General features: G+C 42.5%; 2 long non-coding RNA genes across 5 annotated transcripts in view; both read right to left on the reverse strand.

Moving 5' to 3' along the window:
* The window catches only part of LOC131901313 (uncharacterized), a 126,155-nt gene that overhangs the window by 37,666 nt on the left and 61,254 nt on the right, over positions 1-27,235 (reverse strand). The gene's annotated exons all lie outside the window — the stretch shown is intronic.
* On the reverse strand, positions 16,888-18,491 carry LOC131901322 (uncharacterized). Its single transcript, XR_009376503.1, has 2 exons — positions 18,326-18,491; positions 16,888-17,047 (listed from the first exon to the last, which is right to left on the reverse strand). It is a non-coding gene; the product is annotated as an uncharacterized LOC131901322 (long non-coding RNA).

Raw genomic sequence — 27,235 nt, forward strand, 5'->3', positions numbered from 1 at the left:
TGTTTGATGTCTCAGGCTCCTGTGGCCATCAAAGACAGTGCAGATGCCTGGAATCTGGGCTACTACCTGTGCACATGGTGCTGCTGGCTCCAATCCAATCTGAGTGATCTACATTGCCAACCAGGCCCATGGTCACATCCAGGTCTGGGCTGAAGTCTAGGACTGTGTCTGGGTCGATATTGCAAAGACAGCCAGTATCTGTATTCATGTCCATGGCCTGTGTTGCCAACAAAGACCACACAGAGGGAGATAGAGGTCTAGGCTTCCATCTAGGTCCATGTTAGTGTCCAAGGGCTGTGCTTCTGCTGGGGCCATACAGATCTGAGTGGCCAATGCTGCCTCTAGGGGCTCTGGTGTCCTCCAGATCTAGTTTGTTTTTAAAGGAACTGTCTGTATCCATTGCCCTGCAACAGCCTTGATCTATGTTGATGTCAGTGGCTCCTGTTACCTCCAAAGACAGGGTAGGTTAACACAGAATTAACCTCACCCTTCACAGGCTGCAGCACTGGGGGAGCTGGACCTGCCCCTCACCAACTGTAGCAGTCGGGTAAGTGGGTCCTGTACCCGGACTGAGCAGCACATTAGAGAGTACCTTGTTGGTGGTGGTCCAGTGAGCTGTCCCTGAGGTTGTGAGAGCAAAAGAATTGAGTCCTCGTCCTTCTTCCACCTTGTGTTGTTCAAGGTGAGAGAAAGATACCTGCCCCACCTAAGCACATGCTACCTGCAGCTGGTGGGAGAGTTGGCCTCTGGGGAATAAGAACAGGAGAGCTGGGGCAGCCTCTCACCAACTGCAGCAATTGGGATTGTGGGCTCAGCACCTCACCTGGACAAAACAGCAGAGCTGTGTCTTGTGATCCAAGGGTGAGTAAGTCAAAAAACGAGGGCGTTAGAGCAGGAAACCTGGCCTCTCTCCATTCTGCGGGCTGCATGGATGAGCTAGCTGGGACAGTGCTGGAGAGCTTGCCTGGGTGGTGAGGTGAGGAGAGATGGTGAGCTAACCAAACTGTTACCATCCAGACCAGAACCAGGGCTGAGTTATCCCACCCTAACATCATCTTCATCTATGAACTGCTGGAGCATTTGAAAGGCCGGGACATGCCTATCCAAAGTTGCAGGACACAAGGTGACACTCTGTGACACAAGGCATCAATAGGATATCCAACAAGTTAAGGTCACCATCTATAGTGTAGAGAAGCCAGAGAGGCCTGGAACACTCACAAGAAAAGATCTATGGACTAAAGGGACTCACTGGATCACACTACAGCCTTCTCTTCAAGATTTTTGTTTGTTTCTAATTTTGGGTTTTCAATTTTTCTTTTAAATTTTGTTTTGTCTTGTGCGGGAGGTTTCAAGGGCAGAGCTCAGGTGTGAGGGAATGAGTTGGGGGGAAAGTGGGATTGGGATGCATGATGTAAAGCCAACAGAGAATTGCTATGGGATGTTCTGTATGGCAAATGTTTTGTTCTGATTGGTCAATAAATAAAATCTGATTGGCCAGTGGCTAGGCAGGAAGTATAGGCAGGACTAACCGAGAGGAGAAAAGAAAGAACAGGAAGGTAGAAGGAGTCACTGCTAGCCGTCACCATGACAAACAGCATGTGAAGATGCCGGTAAGCCATGAGCTACATGGCAAGGTATAGAATTATAGAAATGGATTAATTTAAGCTGTAAGAACAGTTAGCAAGAAGCCTGGTACGGCCATACAGTTTTTAAGCAATGTAAGTCTCTGTGTTTACTTGGTTGGGTCCGAGCGGCTGTGGGACTGGCAGGTGAGAGAGATTTCCCCTGACCGTGGGCCAGGTAGGAAAACTCTAGCTACAGAGAATCAATAAACTGTTTAAAATAAAAAAGAAATTAGGAAAACCAGAACTATAGTTCTGCTGTATAGGGACTATTCTCTCCTGCCCACCTGTTCACAAATAACCTGTCCAAGGCTTAATATTAATTCAAACTGTTTGATCTATGGCTCAGGCTTCTTGCTAGTTAGCTCTTTCAACTTAAATGAACCTATTTCTATTCATCTGTGTTTTGCCACACGGCTGTGGATAAAACTAGAAAATACCATCCTGAGTGAGATAACCTAGACTCAGAAAGACAAACATGGTATGTACTCACTCATAAGTGGATACTAGATGTAAGGCAAAGGAATACCAGACTACAACCCACAACTCCAGAGAAGCTAGGAAACAGGGAGACCCTCAGAGAAATGCATGGATCACCTTGGGAAGGAGAAACAGAGGATATCTCAATGAGTAAACTGGGGTTGGGGAGATGATAAAGGATAGGGGATGGGAGATGAGAATATAGGGAAACAGGATGGTCAAGCTGGAACAGGGATGGAGTGGGGGAGCAATGAAAGAGATACCTTGATAGAGGGAGATATCATGGGCATAGTGAGAAATCGGGTGCTAGGGAAGTTCCCAGGAATCCACAAGGATGACCCCAGCTTAGACTACTAGCAATAGTGGAGAGGGTGCCTGAACTGGCTTACCTCAGTAATCAGATTGGCAAACACCCTAATTGTCATCATAGAGCCTTCATCCAGTAACTGATGGAAGCAGATGCAGAGATCCACAGTCCAGCACCAGGTTGACCTCCAGGAGTCCAGTTGAAGAGAGGGAAGAGATTCCCTGAGCAAGGGGCATCAAGATCATGATGGGGAAAACTACAGAGACAACCGAACCAAGCTAGTGGGAACTCATGAACTTTAGACCAAAAGCTATGAAGCCTCCATGGGACTAGACTAGGCCCTCTGCATAAGCAAGACAGTTGTGTAGCTTGGTCTGCTTAAGGGGCCCCCTGGCAATAGGATCAGGATCCATCCTTGGTGCATGAGCTGGCTTTTGTATCCCACTACCTATGGTGAGACACCTTGCACAGCCTTGATGCAGAGGAGGGGCTTGGTCCTGCCTTAACTGAATGTATGAGGCTTTGCTGACTTCCCATGTGAGGTCTTACCTTTTTGGAAGAGGGAATGGGGTGGTATGTTGGTGAGGAGGCTGGGGGAGGGGAGGAGAGAAGAGAAGAGGATCTGTGGTTGGTATGTAAAATGAATAAAAAATTTGTTTTTGTGTGTGTGTTTTTTGAGACAGGGTTTCTCTGTGTAGTTTTGGTGCCTGTTCTGGATCTTGCACTGTAGACCAAGCTGGCCTCAGACTCACAGAGATCTGCCTGGCTCTGCCTCCTAAATGCTGGGATTAAAGGCGTGTGCCACCACCAATCAAATAGAAATTTAATAATAAAAACAGTAAGTTTAAAAAAAAGAAAAAAAATCTGAGCTATATCTCTAGTCCTTTAAAAAAGTTTTATGCCAGGGTGTGGTGGCCCATGCCATTAATCCCAGCACTTGGGAGGCAGAGGCAGGTGGATCTCCATGAGTTTGAGGCCAGCACAGTCTGTAGAGCAAGTTCCAGGACAGCCAAAGCTACAGAAAAACCCTGCCTCAAAAAGCAAACAAAACAAAATTCTATAGTTGATATGTAAAGAGTGTATGTCTTATAAAATATTTCTATATAAATTTTAGGTAAAATACTAGTAAGAAATAAACATGCAATAGTTTATGAAGGAAAGTTAAGATATGATTGATTTGGATTGCAAATATAGTAATAAATCTACCAAGTGATGTGCATGTTTAAGGCAAGAGAATAAAGGAAGGGACGTAATATGTTTTAGAGTAATGTATAACCTACGTACTAGCACTATATGCTTTAATGGGAATATGATTATAGTATAAATGAAGCGCAAGAATTTTTTAAGTGTTGGACTCAAACCCACTGTCTCATACTAGGAAAGGATTCCAACACTGATCATATGAAACCGAAAAGCTTCTGTACAGCAAAGGACACCATCATTGGAGGAAAGAGGCAGGCTACAGAATGGGAAAAAAATTTTATTAGCTATACAGTTGACAGAAGGCTGCTGCCTAGAATATTAAAACTAACTAACTAACTAACTAACTAACTAACTAACTAACTAACTAACTAGAAAAACAAACATCAAGCAAAAGAGCAACCCAACTGGACCATGGTGGCACACGGCTTTAATCCTAGCACATGAGAGGCAGATGCAGGTAGATCTCAGTGAGTTCAAGGTCAGCCTGGTGTACAAAACAAGTTCCAGGATAGCCAGGGCTATTACACAGAGAAACTGTGTCTAAAAATAAATAAACAAATAAACAAATAAATAAATAATATATAAACAATGACAACAATAAAACCAGGCAACCCAATTTAAAAAATGGGGCATGAAATGTAGCCAGAAATTTTCCTGTGTCCACCAGGCTCTTGCAGCCACTCAGACTGTTTGGCCTAATGGCTGAGGCTTCTTGCTCGCTAGATCTTACACTAAAATTAACATATTTCTATAAATCTATACCTTGCCATGTGGCTTGTGGCTTACCAGTATGTTTACATCTTGCCTTCTCTGTGTCTGGCTGGTGACTCCTGACCCTTCCCACAATTCTCTTCGGTGCTTGTCCCACATATACTTCTTGCCTGGCCGATCAGTACTTTACTTATTAACCGATCAGAGCAACACATTCATAGCATACAGAGCGATATCCACAGCAATGGAACTAAAGAGATAGTTCCCAAAATATGTAAACCAAATGGCTGATAAAGTTTTTTAAATGGACCTCCCATCTGGACAAGAGGTAAGTGCTTGGGGTCAGACCCAAAGAGGTCTGCCCCTAGATCCCATCCCTGGGCACCAGCCATTCCAGGGAAGATCTGCCCAACTTGGCTCCAGGTTCTGGCCATCAGGCAGGATCCCCTACACACCCACTGGGAAGGTCCCTTCTCCAAAACCCCCGGCAGACCCTGCAATCTCCACACCCTGGCCCCACACCCATCTGACCGAGATCCCAGCCACTTCCTGAGACTTAGAGACCAGCCCGCAGCTCCCGTCCTGCCCCAGACCTCCCATCTGGACAAAAGCTCCCATACTTGCCCTGGAGCTCCCATCTGGACAAGAGAGAGAGACTTCCTGAATCTGTCAGCTCTGTCTGGACCAAGAGCGCTGATAAGACCAAGAATGAATCCACAAGGAGATGGGTAGACGTCAAGGCAGAAGTACATACAACAAAATGAAGAGCAGTACAGCATCACCAGAACCTAGCCCTCCTCCAACAGCTAGACCTGAACATCACAAAATGGAAGAAGCAGAAGAAAGCAACCTTATGAATAACACCATAAAGAAGGTAGAGTATGGTGATATTTTATTTGTGTTAAAATGTTATTTGTATGTTAATAAATAAAATTGCCCAGGGGTCAGAGCTATTAGCAAGTCATAGGAAAGTAGGGCAGTGGTGGTCTATGCTTGTAATCCCAGCACTTGGTAGGTAGAGCTAGGTAAGTCTCAGTGTGTTTAGGGATACAGCCAGTATTGGATACACATGCCTTTAATTTCAATACCAATCATAGAAAACCTGGAGGCCTATACAGACAGTTCGTGATGAAGCGGTCATGTGGTTGGGTTTACAACCAATGAGAAGGCAGAACACGAACTCGATATAAAGACTTTAACACAGGGGTAGCTCTGATTCAGAGAGGTAGGACCACCACAGGAGGAAGGGTAAGGTTTTAGCTCTTAGCTCTGACCTCTTGGCTTTCTTCTTTGCATTGGTTCTGTGTTTCTTATTTAATAAGAAGGTTGGTTACATCTACAGTAGAGGCTTATATAGAAGAAATCACAAATGAAATTGAGGAACAGACAAACAAAAAATGGGAAGAACGCTGTAAACAACTAGAGGAAAGGACAAATAAAGCAGAAGAAAACAGTAAATCCCTGAAAGAAAATCATCAAAAAGCAATGAAACAGATGAAGGAAACAGTACAAGACCTGAAAAGGGAAATAGAAAAAATGAAGAAGACACAAACATAGGGAATGCTGGAAATAGAAAATCTGAGTAAATGAACAGGAACTTCAGATGCAAGTATAACCAACAGAATACAAGAGATGGAAGAGAGGATCTCTGGCGTTGAAGATACGGTAGAAGAAATAGATTCATCAGTCAAAGAAAACACTAAAGCCAACAAAGTTATGACATGAAATGTCCAAGAAATTTGGGACACCATGAAAAGACCAAACCTACAAATAATAGGGATAGAGGAAGGAGAAGAATACCAATTCAAAGGCACAGAAAATATATTCAATAAGATCAGAGAAAAAAACTTTCCCAACTTAAAGAAGGAAATGCCTATGTAGATACAAGAAGCCTATAGAACACCAAACAGACTAGACCCCCTCAAAAAAAGTCCCCTCGCCACATAATAATTAAACAACTAAATGTACAGAATAAAGAAAGAATATTAAGAGCAGCAAAGGAAAAAGGACAAGTGACTTATAAAGGCAAACCCATCAGAATAACACCCGATTTCTCAATGGAAACTTTGAAAGCCAGAAGGACCTGGACAGCTGCAATGCAGACACTAAGAGACCATGGATGCCAGCCCAGACTAATATACCCAGCAAAACTTTCAATCATCAAAGACGGAGTGAACAAGACATTCCAAGACAAAGCCAGTTTAAACAATACTTATCCACAAACCCAGCCCTACAGAAAGCACTAGAAGGAAAATTCCAACCTAAGGAAGTCAGATACACCCTTGAATACACAGACAATAGGTAACACCACAGCAGTAAACCCCAAGGAAGAGAAGTACATACACACATTACCACCAAAAAATAACAGAAATTAACAATCACTGGTCATTAATATCCCTTAATATCAATGGATTTAATACACCTATAAAAAGACACAGGCTTACAGAATGGATACGAAAGCAGGACCCATCTTTCTGCTGCATACAAGAAACACACCTCAATTTCAAAGATAGACACTATCTCAGAATAAAAGGCTGGGAAAACACTTTCCAATCAAACAGTCTTAAGAAACAAGTGGGTGTAGCCATGCTAATATCCAGCAAAATAGACTTCAAACTAAAATCAATCAAAAGAGATCAAGAAGGGCATTACAAACTCATCACAGGAAAGTCCCACCAAGATAAAGTTTCAATTATGAACATTTATGCCCCAAACACAAGGGCACACACATATGTAAAAGAAATATTACTAAAGCTTGAGCCACATATAAAGCCCCACACATTAATAATGGGGGACTTTAACACTCCACTTTTACTACTGGACAGATCTCCCAAATCAAAACTTAATAGAGAAATAAAGAACTTAACTGATGTTATGACTCAAATGGACTTAATCGATATCTACAGAACATTCCATCCTAACAAAAAAATATACCTTCTTCTCAGCACCCCATGGAACCTTCTCTAAAATCGACCACATACTTGGCCACAAAACAAATCTCAACAGATACAAAACAATTGGAATAACCTTCTGTGTTCTATCAGACCACCATGGTTTAAAGTTAGATTTCAACAACAACAAAAACTACAGAAAACCTACAGTCTCATGGAAACTGAATAATACTCAACTGAATCACCAATGGGTTAAGGAAGAAATAAAGAAAGAAATTAAAGACTTCCTAGAGATCAACAAAAATGAAGACACCACATACCCAAACCTATGGGGCACTATGAAAGCAGTGCTAAGAGGGAAATTCATAGCACTAAATGCCCACATAAAGAAGTTGGAGAAATCTCACACTAGTGACTTAACAGCACACCTGAAAGCTCTAGAACAAAAGGAAGCAATGGTACCAAGGAAGAATAGAAGCCAGGAAATAATCAAAGTGAGAGCTGAAATCTATAAAATAGAAACAAAGAGAACAATATAAAGAATTAATGAAACAAAGAGTTGGAGGTTCTTTGAGAAAATCAACAAGATAGACAAGCCCTTATCCAAACTAACCAAAAGACAGAGAGAGAGAGAGAGAGCATCCAAATCAACAAAATCAGAAATGAAAAGGGAGAGATACCAACTAACACGGAGGAAATCCAGAAAATCATCAGGTCATACTTCAAAAACCTCTACTCCACAAAACTGGAAAATCTAAAAGAAATGAATAATTTTCTGGATAGGTACCAAATACCTATGTTAAATCAAGACCAGATAAACTATTTAAATAGTCCAATAACTCCTAAGGAAATGGAATCAGTCATTAAAATTCTCTCAACCAAAAAAAGCCCAGGACCACATGGTTTCAACGCAGATTTCTACCAGATCTTCAAAGAAGAGATAATACCAATACTCTTTAAATTATTCCACACAATAGAATCAGAAGGAACATTACCAAACTCCTTCTATGATGCTACAATTACTCTGATTCCTAAGCCAAACAAAGATGAAACAAAGAAAGAGAACTACAACTGATCTCCCTCGTGAACATTGATACAAAAATACTCAATAAAATACTGGCAAACAGACTCCAAGTACACATCAAAACAATTATTCACCATGACCAAGTAGGCTTCATCCCATGGATATAAGATTGGTTCAACATACGAAAAATATGTCAATGTAATACACCATATAAACAAACTCAAAGAAAAAACCCACTAGATCATCTAACTGAATGCTGAAAAAAACCTTTGGGAATATCCAACACCCCTTCATGATAAAGATTCTAGAGAGATCAGGAATACAAGGAACATACCTAAATATAGTAAAATCAATTTACAGCAAGCCAACAGCCAACATCAAAGTATATGGAGAGAAACTCAAAGCAATTCCACTAAAATCAGGAATGAGGCAAGGCTGTGCACTCTCCTCATACTTATTCAATATAGGACTTGAAGTTCTAGCTAGAGAAATAAGAAAACATAGGAGATCAAGGGGATACAAATTGGAGAGGAAGAAGTCAAGCTTTCGCTCTATTCAGATGACGTGATGGTATTCATGAGTGACCCAAAAATTTGACCAAGGAACTCATACAGCTTATAAACACCTTTAGCAACATAGCAGGATACAAGATAAGCTCAAAAAAATCAGTAGCCCTCCTATATACAATTGACAAACAGGCTGAGAAGGAAATCAGAGATACATCACCCTTTACAATAGCCACAAATAATATAAAATACCTTGGGGTAACTCTAACTAAGCAAGTGAAGAACTTTTATGACAAGAACTTTAAGTCCCTGAAAAAAGAAATTGAAGATGTCAGAAAATGGAAAGATCTCCCATGCTCATGCATAGGCAGAATTAACATAGTAAAAATGGCAATTTTACCAAAAGCAATCTACAGATTCAATGCAATCCCCATCAAAATTCCAATACAATTCTTCACAGACCTGGAAAAAACAATACTCAACTTCATATGGAAAAACAAAAAAACTCAGGATATCCAAAAGAATCCTGTACAATAAAACAACCTCTGGAGGCATCATAATCCCTGAATTCAAGCTCTACTATAGAGCTACAGTAATAAAAACAGCCTGGTACTGGCATAAAAACTGACATGTGGACCAATGGAATTGAAGACCCTTACATTAATCTGCACACCTATGAACATATAATTTTTGACAAAGAAGCCAAAACTGTACAATGGAAAAAAGAAAGCATCTTCAACAAATGGTACTGGCATAACTGGATGTCAACATGTAAGGCTGCAAATAGATCCATATCTGTCACCGTGCAGAAAACTTAAGTCCAAGTGGATCAAAGACCTCAACATAAATCCAGCTACTCTGAATCTGCTAGAAGAGAAAGTAGGAAGTAGTCTTGAACGCATTGGCATAGGCGATCACTTCCTAAATACAACACCAGTAGCACAGACACTGAGAGAAACAATCAATCAATGGGACCTCTTGAAACTGAGAAGCTTTCATAGAGCAAATGATATGGTCAACACAGCAAAGTGACAGCCTACAGAAGGGACAAGGTCTTCACCAAGCCCACATCTGACAGAGGACTGATATCCAGAATATATAAGGAACTCAAGAAATTAGACATCAAAATGCCCAACAGTCCAATTAAGAAATGGGCTATAGAACTAAACAGAGAATTCTCAACAGAGGAAGCTCAAATGGCTGAAAGACATTTAAGGAATTGCTCAACATCCCTAATCATCAGGGAAATGCAAATCAAAATGACTCTGAGATACCACCTTACACCCATCAGAATGGCTAAAATCCAAAACCCTGAAGATACCTTATGCTGGAGAGGATGTGGAGTTAGGGGAACTCTCCTCCACTGCTGGTGGGAATGCAAGCTTGTACAACCTCTTTGGAAATCAATATGGCGCTTTCTTAGAAAATTGGGAATCAATCTCCCTGAAGACCTAGCTATACCCCTCTTGGGCATATACCCAAGGAATGCTCAATCATACCACAAGGGCACTTGCTCAGCTATGTTCATAGCAGCATTGTTTGTAATAGCCAGAACCTGGAAAAAACCTGGATGTCCTTCAACTGAAGAATAGATACATAAAATGTGGTACATACACACAATGGAATACTACTCAGCAGAGAAAAACAATGACATCATGAGGTTAGCAGGCAAATGGATGGATCTAGAAAAAATCATCCTGAGTGATGTAACCCAGACTCAGAAAGACAAACATGGTATGTAGTCAATCATAGTGGATACAAGATGTAAAACAAAGGATGACTAGATTGCTACTCACAACTCCAGGAAGGCTACCTAGTAAAGAGGACCCGAAGAAAGACACAGGGATCACCCAACAACAGAGAAATAGATGAGATCTACATGAGCAAACTGGATGTGGGGGGGGTAATGAAGGACAAAGGTTGGGGGAAAGAAATCTTAGGGGAGTGGGAGATCCCAGCTGGATCAAGAACAGAGAGGGAGAACAAGGAAAGAGATATCATGATAAATGAAGACCCCATGGGAATAGGAAGAAGCAAAGTGCTAGAGAGACCCCCCAGAAATCCACAAAGATACCTCCACAATAGACTCCTGGCAATGGTTGAGAGAAAGCCTGAACTAACCTACTCTGGTGATCGGATGGCCAAATACCCTAATTGTCATGGTAGAACTCTCATCCAATGACTGATGGAAACAGATGCAGAAATCCATGGCCAGGCCCCAGGCGGAGCTCTGGGAGTCCAGTTGGCGAGAGAGAGGAGGGATTGTATGAGCAAGAATTGTTGAGACTATGATTGGAAAAAGCACGGGGACAAATATCCAAACGAATGGAAACACATGAACTATGAACCAATAACTGAGGAGCTCCAATGAAACTGGATCAGGCCCTCAGTTTAAGTGAGACAGTTGATTAGCTTGAACTGTTTTGGAGGCCCCCAGGCAGTGGAAACAGAACCTGTCCTTAGTGCATGAGCTGGCTGTTTGGAGCCTGGGGCCTATGCTGGGACACTTTGCTCAGGCTGGGTGAAGGGAGGAGTGGACTGGACCTGCCTCAACTGAATCTACCAGGCTGAGCTGAATCCCAGGGGAGTCCTTGCCCTCGAGAAGATGGGAATGGGGGTGGACTGGAGGGAGGTTGGGGCTGGCAGGAGGAGGGAGGACAGGGGAATTCGTGGCTGATATGTAAACTAAAATTAAATAATAAAATTTTAAAAAATAAGAAAAAAGACCCATCACAGTCAACATTCTTCTGCTAGCTAGGCCATGTTCTAAAGGTTAAACTATCTCCCAAAGTCGGAACCCGTTGTTAAAGCACATGAGCACCAAGCCCCTGTGTGTTAGTGTGAAAATATTTTTAGTCAAAGTGCATCAGAGGGCTAGTGAGATGGCTAAGTGGATAAAGGCACTTGCCAGGAAGATTGACAACCTGAATTTGACCCCTGAGACTGACAAGATGGGAGGAGAGATTTGACTCTCAAAAATTATCCTTTGACCCCCACACTTCTGCAATGACATACATGTACATTGCCTTCCCCCATCTCCCAAATAAATTGAGACCAGGGTGTACTTGAACTCCCAAAGACCCACCATGTCTCCTGAGTGCTGGGATTAGCATGTCCAGCCTCCTTATTGCTGTTCTTCATACCTACATAGTCTCTGGATTTCAATTGTAAAACTAGCAAGGTGATGATGCCTGGCCTCCAGGAACTTAGCAAGCATCCTGAGACTGGCTGCTTATTTCCACTTGTAATATCTCAGCTCTTACCCTAATCATTTGCATCTCCAGCATTCATTCTGGGAGCTGGAAGGGTGGTTCAGCCTTGAGAACACTTGGTCTTGCAGAAGACCCAGGATCGATTCACAGCACCCACATGGGAGCTGACAACCAACTGTTAGTCCAGTTTCAGGAGATCTGATGTCCTCTTCTGACCTCTGTGGGCAGTGAGCACACACATGGTGCACAGACAGAATGCAGATAAAACATTCATCCACATAAAATGAACAAGTCTCCAAAAACACAAGCATGTTGCTCACTTTCATGTTGACTGTAATTACTCCAGAAGTCTAATTGTTTATTCTCTCTGTTTTAATGAGTTCTCCTGAGTTGTGTTAAAAGCATGTTTACTTTCTGAGTTTTTATTTCTATGATCTAACTTATTTTCACTTAGGCCATAGATGGTGACTGGCAAGAGTGTCCCTGGAAGTGAGGGTGTGAAGGAGGGAGAGGATACGTTTGAGGCTGGACTCCTCTTTTCTGACATCATCTGCAATACTGCAGACATGGGCACACAGATGCAGCTTTCCCCTCCCAAGCAAATATATTACTTTTCAAATCAGTGGGGATTACCTTTAGGGGTGTTTGCTCTTCAGAGGTATTAGGTAGAGGCTCTCTCTCCCTGAGGACAAACATTAACTTCAGGACTTCCAAAAAGATTTCAAACCCTTCTCTTTAACCTCTTCTGGTGACCTGGCTCTGATCGATGTAAATATTGTGATGTAGTTTGATCAAGAAACAGACACTGTTTCTTGTCCACAGAAATATATTCTCTGTCATTTATCTTCATTTCTGGGTCTTTAGATATGTTCTGCAATGGAAAGGGTGAGGATTGACTTTTTTGGTTTGGTTCTGAAATTAATATTTTAGTTTTGGGGTGCATGTTTTCAAATCTATATATTCTTTAGTAGTCACAGGGCATTGACATGCAAACAGTAGAAACTAATAATTAACAATGAAATACCTTCAAATATGCTTATCTATTCACAAATTACTGGGATATCAAGAAGTATAAAATGGTAGCTAGAATAAGAGAAAGTCATGAGCTAAAAATCTTAGCCTTGCTGTTGTCATTTGGACTAAAATTGATTCACTATGTTTCAACAATTCTAAATCTGTATAAGGTGATTATTAATATTAATAACCCCTTCATCAGTCTTTCTCTTCTTCCAAGGTTGGGAAGTAAAAATGAACATTATTTTCCCTTATATTTTCCTTTTATAAATAAACACTGATTGAAATATTAGTGTTGTCCATATCATAGTACCTGTGAAACTTGTTTACAAAAACTCATTTGTCCATTTATTCACATTCAAAAATCACTAAAATGCAGCTTATAATTAATGCACGCCCTCATGCTAGGACTCCAGGTTACACAGATCAGATATCCTAACCTTTATCAACTCACAGCTTTCAAATACCTTTAATATGCATATGCATGTATCTGATTAAACCCTTCTAATGGGGCAAATGTTAGAATATATACATAGATGACATCTAAGTGTATATTATTTTATAATGTAAAAAAAAGAAATTAAAATTTTAATATATGGTACTTGAATCTTCACTTCCAGAACTAATGGCATGGAGAAACACATATTATTTAACTAGTTGAAGACTTTTAAACATACATTTAGTGGAATCATATAAAAACCACAGTGCCACTTCTTCACAATGTAAATTTTGATGAACAGATTACACGTGTCTAAATATCCACAACTTCTTGTTATTTTATATACAGAAGCAAAGACAGAAATAGAGGAGATGCTCTCATTTATGATCCTAAAATAGAAGTGTCCAAGGGAAGATAAGCTTTACTTGCATTGAAGCTGAAGATAAAGGCACCTGGGAGATTCCCTGATCACTGAAATAACTAACTGGACCCATTAAAATGTATTTAGGTGTATTATCACCATCATGTTTCAAAATTACTCTAATGTGTGTTTATTTCTGCAAATATCCTTGGTCAAACACCAGACATCTTCTCTTATGGGAGAATACTGCACTTAATATTCCTCTCACTATTGTTTCCAGGTCATTTTCTTATTCAGCCACCACTACCTGCAAGGACTTACTGCTCACTCAGAATTTACCTGAGGCCAGTAAACAAACAATGTCCCAAATCAATCTGTGCACAGGGGCAGGAGATTCACTTCAGATCCAGGACCATGGGGCCCAACAATCCAGCTCTCAGGACAGCAGTTGTCTAATTAGTTCTAAAGGGGTTATAATAACACAGATACTTTACAAACTGGCTGTGGTGACTCTAAGTCACAGCAGGCATTGAGCACATTGTATTGTGTCTGCCTCAAGGTACACTCAACACTATTACTTCCTTGTCTTGGGATTCACCAATTACTTCCTGTATTTTTAAACTGTATTCTTACCTGGATAAAGACTTCTGTTTGGTAATGTTGTCCACTTCTAAAGGTAAATGAAAACTCTACAACGATTATAGAAAATTGTAACTATGAAAATGACGACATTAATGTTTGTTTTACTTCAGCTGTCAGTTTGGCCCTTTTTCAGGTATTGCTTCACTATGAAATGTGAAAATCCTTTTAACATTCATATGAAAAATCATTTATTAAATATTCTGGATCCTTATTATGACTTCCTGATGTACCTTACATTCGGAATTTTCAAAACATTTGAGCTTCAAGAGTTGATTATGATTGGTGACTGCTTTCCTTACAACTTTTTCTCATGTTGAAGACATGGGGAGAGTTTAGCCCCTGATTAAAACAACAACACCCCAACACATACACACAGGGAGAGGGAGAGAGGTAGTTCTTCTGTGTGCCTTGTTCTGATGACTATAGTAATGGATGGTTTTCTATCTACATGCTCATGTAGTTAATAGTCCCATTTCATCTGTCCTCCTTGCTCTTAAAGCAACACAGCCTTGTCTCTGTCATGACAGTGTGTTGGCATTTCATTGAGACTGATGTTCTCTCCTAAGAGGTTGGTTTGGTAGACCATGAAATTGATTTCTGCCTCCAAGCATCCCTCTCTAGCATCCCAGAAGCCACCACATTTTTTTTGTATTTTCAAATTACTTTTTAAATAATCCATTGACAAATAAATGCTGAAACCACCACCTGGCTGTTTTTGTGTTCAACAAGCATTTTTGTGTAATTCTGAGTCCTTGTAACTCAAAACCTGTCCCAAAATTTATAGGAGGACAATAATTTCCTTCAGTACCAGGTCTTCGTGAGTACAGTTAAGAGATCCAGATTCCAGGAGCTGTTGTTAGTAAACTCCAAGACGACAGCTTCATTTTATCATCCACTTTGGAATTCACTACTACTGAGGATCTGGTACAGTGGGCTTTGAACGTACTTTTCAGAATCATGTAGAAAGGGTCACTGTTGAATGAAAGCCCAAGGGAGCCTTGAACCTAGCCTTTCCTTTGCTCCCAGTCTTTTCAGCAGCTAACTCACCCCAAAATCATGAGTTCAGTGATGTCTAATGTTGTGTGTGTGTGTATGTGTGTGTATGTACATGTGTGTGTGTCTGTGTATGTGTTTGTGTCTCTATGTGCTGGTTGTGTGAGATTTCCAGCTTGTTCTTGTATTTGACCCCCAGGCTAGCTCTCTGGGGGAACTTCCAGGGATTCCCTGTCTTCATCTCCAGTCTCTCAGTAGACTCCTTCAGACACAGATGCACCCTAGCATGAATATCAGGTCTTATGTTGCTTCCTGATACTCAAGCTTGCTTCCTTACAAACAAGTGGTAAATTTTCTAATGACTGAACCAAATCATAACCCTATATGTTTGTCATGATTTCACACTGTTTCAGGTGTTAGAAGTTTCCCCATATGCTTCAAATTGTAGCCTCTACCAATTTTCATGAAGCTTGTAATTAAAAAAGAAATACATGTAGAGACAATTGGCTAAATAGGCCTGCCTCCCAACATGATGGCCTAAGTTCAAAATCCAGAACATAAATGGTAGAAGGAAAGAAGCAACTCCCTGAATTGGTCCTCTCATCTACACACACACACACACACACACACACACACACACACACACACACACACTGACACACAACCGCACACTGGTGTTCATAAAAGGAGTTCATCATTTCTGACACTGAAGCAAAGGGAATCCTCAACAGACTACCAACATTCTTGTACGTAAACACTAAACCTCAACACAAGCTCCTTAGTCCTCTTAACCACTGTCCAAACTGAGAACTAAATTACCAATTCTTTTAAAAACTGTCCTGTTGCAAGACTGTCTGTTTTCAAGGACATCTTAGCCTACTGCTTTCTCACTGACTCACCAGCTGAGTGGCACATTTACCTAGACAGAACCACAGGTTGGATATCACCATTGTGTCTAAGTACACATAATACAAATCACATTCACTCTCATTGCATCCACAGTATGGCTTTGATCTTGTTACCCTCTGATGTGTCCTTTTTCTTTTTCACTCTCTCCTGTAATTCCCCCCTTTATTATCCTAACACCCACTATTCCTACTATGAGACACTCTACCAAGAACCATCAGCACACAATCACCTGCTTGTCAAGTACAAAGACTCAACATAAACTCACAATAACCTGCACTTCTCACAAGCCAACACCTGTCAAGACATCTTGAAATGCACGATGAGCAACCACACACTACTGCCCCTATACCCAGACTGTGATTCAGGCCACAGGCTCTGCTCTTCATGAAGCAGAACAGCCTGTGTACCCATCTCACTCCCACCTAGGCATCAAGTTTTGCCTCTCAGATGCACTCAGGAAAGTTAGTTTGTGCATGAGGTCACCAAAGAGGTCATCCTCCTGTCCCTGAGGAAAGCTGGGCTGGACACAGTGGTTTCAAGTCAGTCAACAGAGAACTAGGCATAATGACTCCCTGCTGTTCAAATCGTTATTAGTATAATGGTCCAAGATTCAATGCAGTTCATTCCTCTAACAGGTCATCATCTGTAGCTGAATGGTCATTTTCTCCACCTTGTTCATCTCCAGATCCTGCTCAGTGAGGGGAGAGTTGAAAAGATGCCTTTCCAGTCATTCCTGGAGGTAGATTAAAAAAGAGTATTTACATAATTGAATGTCATAGGGCCAAGAGAGGTAATGCTACGTTTAGGGTAAAAGGGCCAAGGAAAAAACTTGACCATGAAGGCCCTGAGATCAGGGCCAAGGAAAGAACATTTTGACCCTGACTTCATTCCAAGCCCATGACCAGTTCCAGGAATAAGAATCCTATCAATCTCTGAGCTTGACCCCAAATCAGTTCACAAAAGTCTCATCAAGTCCAGGCCAAACTGGAAAGCTCCACACTCCCAAGAAACCCCTTGTATAGACTGCCTTCTGCTCAGTTCCCTGTGGCTTTTCACCAAAGCAGATGATCCACCTTCTTGGGATTTCCATCTCAATAAGTATCTTGTGTAAGTTAATGTTGTGTGGTGTGACTTTGTGGTATTTCTTGTCTCCTGATTTCCAGGAAATCTTTCAGAGTAGAGCTGTAACACTTGCAATGGGAAACCTCCCCCTACCAGAGCAGAGCTGTTACATTTGCACTGGGGAAACCTTGCCTGCTGGGGCAGAGCTGTAACACTTCTGTTGGGGAAGCTATTCCCCCTAAAGCTGAAATACTTACACTAAGTACCAAGTAGAGGCCTGAGGAAGAAGTGCTTGGAACCTTAGTAGCTCTGAAAGAACAGGGCAGCTATCTTCAGGCTGGGGCACATAAGCCACATCTGGGTCCTCTACCACAATGGCTAGATATGTGCCTCAACACCCACTGCAGTCCCATGGGCCCTGGAAGCCATGCTGGTTTGGAGTACAACCTCAGCTCATATCTGATGTGGTGCAGGAAAGTCCTGGAGTCCATAGTGCTTAGCACCACCAAGCCTTGACCATCTGTGTGTAGTACCAAGAGGAATTGAATGGCTGGAACCTTGGTGAATGCCCAAGGGAGTTAATCTACCTGTTAACAGCATCAGATATCCATACAACATAAAGGAATCTGCTGAGGGTGAATTTCAGGAACACTCTATCCTGACAGGGATTGCTCATCTATCATTCTGTGCCTCTTGATGCCCTGTTTCGACTCTGAATGAAAATAAGGAGATTCCCCAGCACATTAGCTGCAGATTTGATAATTTCTAGATCTCTGTCAAACTAACCCCAGAAATCCTTCTCTGTGTCTGCTATTTAGGAACCTAGAGAAGCAGCATAGCCACATTGTTTCCCAAAGTATCCCAGTTGCTGAGCCCCATTAATGACGGCCCAACTCAAGTCCTACCTCCTCCAGGAAGCTCCCCATTCCCTACACAAAACTCACTGTACCTTCCCCTGGAACATTTATTTCTTGATGTTTTATCCTGAAACAGATGACCAGATTCCTTCTGCCTCTCTCTCTTCTCTAGGCTGTCCATTCTCTTTCCCAAGTAGCATTCTCAGTCTCACCAATATGTCTTTGTGAATCCCGGAGGCACTGTACAAATGCCCCAAATGGCAGTTGGTGTTTCTTCAACAGTGGTGACATCAAGAGGATGCTCAGGGCTCTCCAGAGAAGAATAGAATGTTCAGGGAAGGTACTGGTAGAGTCACTGCCAACAGCCTTCACCTGCGTGCCATTGAGCTGTTCCCCAATGAACCAATAGTTGCCCTTTCCAGGAGCATTCCCATGGACACAGGGGATGCCATTCTGCACCTCCTCCTTACAAAACCAGAGATATCTCTCTCTGCCTCATTAGAACCTTTTCATTACTTATCTGTAGAGAGTTCAAGACTCACTTTTCAAAAACAGCCCAGGGAATGGCTCTTCCCTTCCTAAGATCTCTGATCAATTAGATGAGAAATAAAAGTTTCTAGGAAATGAGGTTAGGAAGTGTACTTGTTTGAACCCAGAACAAATGAGTGACATGAGGTGTACTGTGTCCTTTTAGATGGTGTATTACACTGGCAAACCATGCTAGCCAAGGTTAGCTATCTCAGGAATACCCGATTCCAGAAGCCAAGGGACAGGACCTGCCCTACACACTGCTTCATCTCAGGCAAACCTGGCACACAGAAGCATACACATTCAGGAAGTGACTGGCAGAAGAGACTCTGCCCTAGCGGGATCTGAAAGCCCAGTGGAGTCTCACCCCACTCCGTGGCTATCAATTCACCCACCCCTTTATAGGTAGGGGGTCTCTCAGAGGTCAGCTGCTTCTTCTGCCTCCCTGCACAAGACAATCTCCTTGGGCTGATTCACAGTTGCACGGAATGCAACTTGGCTTCAGAGTCTTCAGTCCTCTTTTGTCAGAGCCAGAGGAAAACTGGTACTATCCACAAGCACTTAGGGAATGGGAGGTGCTCAAGTCACTTCCTGGATGCTTTAGACTTCATATTGGTGGAAATGTCATGCAGGACAAAACTTAGTCATCAGATTCACCAACACTTCCTCACCTGTGCTGTCAGGAAAGGGACTATCTCTGTCCTAATACACTGCCTCTAAAAGCTCTCAGGCTACACTGGAGATCTGGGTGCCACCCACACAGCTGGGACCTCAGACATCTTAGGACTCACTGGCAGACAGCAATGCTTGGTGACTCCTGCCCTGCTAGTGGTTGTGATATAAAGTATGAGAACCTCAGGCTTTGCCAGGGCAGTTTCCCCTCCCTGTTTTTAGTGCAACAATTCCCAAAGGAATGGAGTGGGGATGAAGAGCAGTGATGGTACTAAAATAGTTCCCCTGATTCCTTCTTCACTCAGAGGGAAAGCAGAAGACCTCCAGCAGAGCAGTCTGTCAGCTCCTGGCTGTGCCAAATTAAACATCAGAAATCCTTGACTCTGGGTCTACTCTTTAGGAACCCAAAGAAGGATAGGCCCATTGCTTCCCAGAGGAGCTGCTGAGCCATCTTCCTGGGAGGTCCACGTCAAGTCCAACTCCTCCAGGAAGCTCCCAACACCCTGTCGAGGAATCACAGTGCCTTCCCCTGGAACATTGATTTCTTGCTGTTTTAAAATGAGACCAAAGCCCACCTTCCTTTGGTGTCTCTCTGGTATCTCTGTGCTTTCCATTCTCTCTCTCTAGTAGCCAGCTCAGTCTTTTCAACATGTCTTTGGTTGAAACACATAGGCACTGGACAAATGCCCCAAGGGCCATTGGTATCTGCACAGCACTGGTAATATCAGAGATGATGCCAGAGCTCTCCAAGATACAAGAGACTGTCTGGGGAAGTAATTGCTAATGTCACACCTTACAGTCCTCATCTTTCTGCTATCTCACACCAAACTGACCGTCAGCCAAGGTGCCCTTTCCAGGAGCCTCTCCATTATCATAGCAGAAGGATAAGAGAGAAAGTGTCCCCAGCTAGACACAGATGGAGCACTGAGTTCTACCAGATCCTGCCCCCTCAGTGAGCTGAAATGAGATGGAGGGCAGGAAGGCTGCAGGGGCTGCTGGGACTGCTGCTCACCTGTGCCCTCTGAGGACTCCTGAGGCCCGTGATGCCTTTCAGGTAGAGAATGAGCATCAGGCAAGGCTGTGTCTTCTCCAGCACAGCATCCAGGTACTAGAAGTGGTCCTAATGACCCCAGCTATAATCTTATTTATTTTCCCAATCCCCTGGCACCTCCCCAAAAGTAACCTGTCACTAAAGAAGGAACTACTTCTGCAGTTTTATAAAGCAGCCAGAGGGAGGTTTACAAACTCTCTCTGATGCCCCTGAAAGTGGTGGCAGGTGGGAGCTTGCCATAGCACCAATAATTATGCTGGACTCAGATCTGCAACCACTGGTGAGCAAGATAGAAGCTGCACTCCTCTTCCCTACAGACCCAAGCACAGAAATATGACTAGAATATTCTGCTAAAGGTCTAAGTCCCTGTACTCTTGCTGTGAAGAGACTTCATGACCAAGTCAACTCTGATAAAAGAAAGGATTTAATTGTGGGCTTGCTTACAGATTCAGAGATTTACTCCATTACCGTCATGTTGGCACCAATGCTGATGCAGCAGTAGACGAGAGCTACGTCCTGATCTGCCAAGAGAGACCTGGGCCACCCCTGGCTTCTGAAACCTCAAAGTCCAACCCCTAGTGACACACTTCCTCGAAAAATGCCACACATCCTTATCCTTCTCAAGTGATGCCACTCCCTGATGACTAAGCATTCAGATATGGGAGCCTATGGGGACCATTCTTATTTAAACCACCACAATACCCCTGTTCACAATGTGAGATAGAGCTCATCCTCAGCATAAGTCACTAGGCATCCCTGGATGGATCAGTTGTCTTATGTATAAAATAGAATGATAATCCTGAACACAAATCTTATAGGAGAAAGATGCCTTGGATTTTTTGGGAGCCTCCTGATACTTCCCCACTCCCTGGTCCTCTCTAACCTCAGTAAAGCTGCCATATAACACACTTCCTCTTACTTTGAGCATTCCTGAGATCTGGTTACTTTACTTTTTATTTCTGCAAGGAACCTGGTCTCCAGGCAGGTAATATGCTTACTATTGAAGGTGGTACAAGTGTTACAGCTCTGGAGGGAATGGTATCCTGACTTGTCAGGAAGTCAAGCCATACCTTCAAGTGTTACAGCTTTGGAGGGAAAGGTATCCTGACTTGTAGGGTAGTCAGGCCATACCAGCAAGTGTTATAGCTCTGGAGGGAAAGGCATCCTGACTTTTAGGGTAGTCAGGCTACACCTACAGCTGTGAAGGGAGGAATCCTGGATACCTGCAGTTGTGAGGAGAAAGTATACTGACTTGTTGGAAAGTCAAGGTATAATTGAAACTGGGATACAGTGGAAGATGGTCTCCAGATAGTATGTGGCAATGCTGTTTCCCTCTGAGAGAGAGTCATTACAGATTAGTTTTGCTCTGCCCCTTCCTGTGAAAGAGAGCTTCCCAGCAGAGGTATCCTTTTCTTCTGATGATCTGCTCCTCTATGGGAATGTCCCAGCAGAGGTATCCTTTTCTTCTCATCTCTGGCCCAAGGTGTTACTTCTTCTTTGCTCTGCAAAAGAAGAACGCCTCCTCCAGAAATGTAGCAATATGCCCAGGCTCTGGCAGAAGTTGTTAATTCTGCCCCCTGCCAAGGGAGCTTTCCTGCTGAAGTATCTGCTTCTTCTTCTGCACTGCTCTGCTCCCAAGGGAAATTCCCAGCAATCAAAAGATCTTCACCCAAAACTCTTATTAAAGAGATTTATTTGGGAAGGAGGAATCCAGGAGAAGAGCTGCCGCTGGATGGTGAAGGATGGTGAAGGACAGCTGATAACTGAACAGACATAGGGGCTTAAGGATGGAGATTTTTCAAGAAGATGTTCTGCTCAGGGATTGGTTGGTTTTCCTGCTTAGCGATTGGTTGGTTTAGTTGGTCAAGGGCAGAGTTGGCTCTAGTTTTAGGGCCAAAGTGTGTTTCTTTCACTGACCCTTTTTAGACTTTTGGCTCTAATTTCAGGGCCAGGGTGTATTTCTTTGACTGGCTCTGGTTCCACGGACAAAGTGTGTTTCTTTGGCTGTGGTTTCAGGGTCAGGGTGTGTTTCTTTGGTTCTGGTTTCAGGACTAATGGGATTCTTTCAATGGCTTGGATTTCAGGACTAGGGTGTGTTTCTTTCACTGGCTCTGGTTTCAGGGCCAGGGTGTTTTTTTTTGGCTGACCATTTTACCCTACAGCCAAGCTTCTCCAGATGGCTCTACACAACCGGTCTTGGTCCTGGCACTCCTCTCTAAAAATTGTCCAGAAAAGCAAGCTCTTGAGAGTTATGGAAAATTTTGGCTATTTGAGTTTATTCCAATGATGAGAAGGAAGACAGCTCAGAGCAGGCACATGCACACAGAAATGAGTGACCCTGGGAACTTTCCAACAACAATGTGGTAGCAGTTGTTTGGGAAAAGAGTGCTATCATCCCATGTCATTTGATTTCTCTGGTTTCAAGGACTGTGAACTGTACCTGCTCTCTAAGCTTCCTTTATTCATGCAGGCAGCTTCTCTCTCCTGCAGTGACATCTATGACAGACAGTCACAGCATTACGAAAGTTGATAACCACTGCCACAGAGGGTCTTGTTGACATGCAGATTCCTGGGCTTTGGCCTAGAATTTTGGCCAGGCTAATAGATAATAAGCCTTCTCTGCACACTATTCAATTGATCAGTAAGATTCCATTGAACCAGGACCCCATGAAGCCCCTCTAGGAAGTGTCCATTTGCTTATGACTGCATGTAAGCTAGAAGAGTATCCCTAGCCTATACCTGTAGCTGAAGGTATAGGCTGTGTCCCAGCCTGCCAGAGGTCAGGACAAATCTCTCTCACCTGCCAGTCCTGCAGCCACTAGGACCTAAGTAAACACATAGAGGCTTACATTATTTACGAACTGTATGGCCATTAGCTCAAGTTTATTACTGACTAGCTCTTACACTTAAATTAACCCATAATTCTTATTTATGTTTACCCACATGGCTTGGTATCTTTTCTCAGTTCTGCCCTCACATCTTGCTTCTCATAGTGGCGGCTGGCAGCATTTCCTGACTCAGCCTCCCTGTTCCCAGAATGCTCCTCTTTATTTGTCCTGCCTATACTATACTTCCTGCCTGGGTACTGGCCAATCAGAATTTTATTTATCAACCAAATCACATTTTCAGCATACAGAAAGACATCTCCAGCATATACCTAAGGCTTTCATGTCCAGAGGCCCAGTAATTGTCTCCAGGGCCTTGGCTCTGCTGGGTGGCTAGGGGGGGTTCTGCCTGCTGCAGAAAATCCAGGCTGGTCTATCAAATAAGAGGCTTCAACTCCCCAACTGCTACATGTTCTGGGAGACAGAACCTGAGAGTACACAGGGCCAATTCAGGCCATGTTTCCACATATTGTTCCATCAGCTCTCTCAACTGTGAAGACAGGCTGTTCTTCATTTTTATTTATATTATTGTCTTAGGGATTGCCTTAGGGAGGGTCTCTTGTAGCCCAAGGTTGCCTCAGACTCTTGATTGTTCTGTCAGTACTTCCCTGGTGCTGAGATCAGTGGCATGTCACCACACCACCATGCCTTTATTGGATGTTCCCTTCAGTGTTATCCTTTGTGCCTGCTGACGCTTATAACCTCCCATAAATGTCAGCTGAATGAAACTATTAAGGGAAGAAAAAGAGATTGTTAACAGCTAACAATAATATAAATAGAATGCAGTAGTGCTAAATGGTAGTGGAATGTGACAGAGACAGCAGGGAAGGAAGGAGGAAGACATTGTCTCCCCTCTAGTGTCACAACATTGTCAATGTTTCCTCACTGAGGGTCTCTATCCATTTAGAAAACATCAGAGATATGTGTGTGTGTGTGTGTGTGTGTGTGTGTGTGTGTGTGTGTGTGTCTGTGTGCGTGCATGTGCACACACACGAATACATTGTCACGCACAGAACCAAGTCTTCATCCTTGCTCTATGTGAAACAAGATTTCTAGAACATCCAGGGCCTTTGTGGTTCTGCCCCCCAGCATCATTCTGGCAGCCTCATGTTCTTTCATCCAACATTTGATTAGAAATCTTGACAGAAACATGGGTTTTCTTCATTTTTTCCCCAGAAATGTCTGTGTCACTTGACAAGACTAGGTTGAGAGTTGCCAGGTATGGAATTCTGTTCTCAAAACTTTAATACACTTATTCATCTGTATATTTATATATGTGTTTGCACAACTGTGCCAGAGCATGGTTGTGGGTCAATGGACAAGTTACAGCCATTAGTTTTCTACTCTCACCATGTTCATCCCAGGGTCATACTCAGGAGTGCTAATTCTGTGAATTCCTTGGCTCTGGGTGATATATAGACTGCTCACAGCTAAGAGGAATGTGGATGACAACAGAAGGCAATGATAGTGACCTGGACCAAATTTGAATCATTCAGAACATGTCATTTTTATTAGAGGAGTCTGTCAGCGTCAGTGAGGCATGGGCAAGCCATATAGACTGTCATGACATTCACAACAGTGTACGGGCTCTTGGAGAGAATAAGAAAGAGACAATAAATGTTAGCGATTCAGCTTTAGAAGATGTGTTGGGCACTTGGGGAGTAACAAAGGTTAGCAAATTTACGAATTTAAGATGACCACAATCTCTTAATCTGTTTTTCTCATAATGATTTGGTATTAGCCTTTTTTATTTCTGTGGTTCCTTATTGCCAAACTAAAATAAGAAAAAGTCCAAAATCACTGGAATGGAACACGTAGTAATATAATGATATGAGTGCATCAGATGGAGATATTCTAGCGTAAATGAGAAAAGGGAAGATAGTTGTCTTAGTTTCAGTGGGTTAAGCCCTGGCACCCCCAACTACATGCAACTCAGAGAACAATTTCTGGCAGGTTTTTTATTCTTTCTATCAATAAGGTGGGTCCCAGGGATATAAATGCATGTCTCCAGGCTTGTCTGCATTACCTTTACCTGCTTAGACATTTTCCAGTCCATCATCAAAGCCACAGATTTTAATAAGCTACATATCTCTGTATATGGTGTCTGTGTACATCTATCCTACTTTGGAAATATTTATCCTCAAAATGAATGTTTGTCACAGTTAACAAAGGGCAAGAATCAGAGATGGGAGAATTTTAAAGCTTCTACGATAACTAACAGTTTGATGTATTTCACTTCATAGGATGTAACAGGGTGAATTTCCCATCCCTGTCATAAATAATGTACTAATTTTGAACCTAACATATTGCATGTGCTAGGGAAGTATTCTGTCTCCAAGTTGTATTCCTGGGTTGTAACTCCATTCATCTGCTACAGCTACTACAGGGCAGACATCAAGATGAGCTTTAACTGTCAATTTAGCCCTCATAAGAATGACCATGTGAGTAGCTGACAGAATGCTTTGAAGACTAGGCATGTTTATCTGAGATAGAAGAAGCACCCCAGTCCATATTACACACTACACATTTTAGTCTGAGAAAGGTTGATAGTAAACTGTTATCTCCCTCCACATATTCAAGGAGAAGAAACAATGTTAATCTATCTGTAGCATTTATCAAAAGAACCAAAGCTACGCTGAGGATTCACATGGAAGGCATGACTGAACATAGGCTCCTTCCCAATAATGGAAAGATGGACAGGGAGACACATGCCACAGCTCAGTGATTGATAGTGTAGGATGAATGAAATCTCAGATGGTTCCAGTGTGTCTACAGGTATTATGTCAGAGTCAGTGAAGAATGAGAAAGTGACCAATGAAAGGAAGGAACTGAAAAGAACCACCTGCTTCTCTGGCTTTATAGATCTTAAAAGCTATGGTTTGAGAGAAATAGACTTGAATTTACAAGGATAATTGCTTCACATATTAACTCTCTGACTTACTGTGAGTCTCAGGTCAGATCTAGTCCAGGAGAACTGTGGAAGAATAAAGCCCTCATCTGAAAGAAACCTTTCCTCAATACAATGTGACTTCTGTGGTGGTAAGAGAGTAGCATCAACCATCCCTCCCCCTTTCAAGCCTTGCAGAGATACACTCTCCGCCAGAGGCATGTGGCTTTTGCTGTAGATACCATCCACCCAGACAAATGTGAAGTTTCCACTTAACACTGCTTAGCTGGTGCATCATAGGTATATCTTTCCCCATCTTCATCCCCAGGCGGGTCTTAAAAGTCTGCATTTCATCTGATGGGCCTACTCTGCATTGTCATCTAAATGAGAGGTGGCATAACTGCTCCAAATCTGACTTAAGAGATGCTGAGCAATGATCCTGAGCCCAGGAGCACTCTGCTTGAATGCCTGGCATCCCAAGTAATCTCCGATGCCTACCTCATGGTCCTGTCCCTACATTCTCCAGAAATATCTCTTTTCGGTTAGGTGTAATCCAGTCCAACTAATACACTAGGGAGGCTAGAAGGACAAAAGTCAAGTGCAGGGACTGGAGAGATCACTCATCCTTTAAGAGGATGTGTAGCTCTCCCAGATGACCCAGAAATCAGCTAACAATCTTCTGTGACTCCAGTTCCATGGGGAATCCATTGCCCTTTCTGGTTTCAGTGCAAACTGATTGATTGTGGTGCATAGAAAGCAGGCAAAATACCCATATTCATAAATACAAGTAAATGAATCTCAAAGATTTCCATGCAAAATGAATAGTCAAGGCAACTGCACATTAAAAGGACCACATCTCAATATGTCTTAGAAGGTTACTACCTCTGCATTGCCACAGTCACTGGTGCTGTATTTCAGGAAAAGAAAGGCAGACAGCTATAGGTTTCCTCAATTCTTCTATACTCCTGTAACAAATGTT

Source organism: Peromyscus eremicus, unplaced genomic scaffold, assembly GCF_949786415.1.
Source record: "Peromyscus eremicus unplaced genomic scaffold, PerEre_H2_v1 PerEre#2#unplaced_71, whole genome shotgun sequence".
In the NCBI taxonomy this organism is placed as follows: Eukaryota; Metazoa; Chordata; class Mammalia; order Rodentia; family Cricetidae; genus Peromyscus; species Peromyscus eremicus.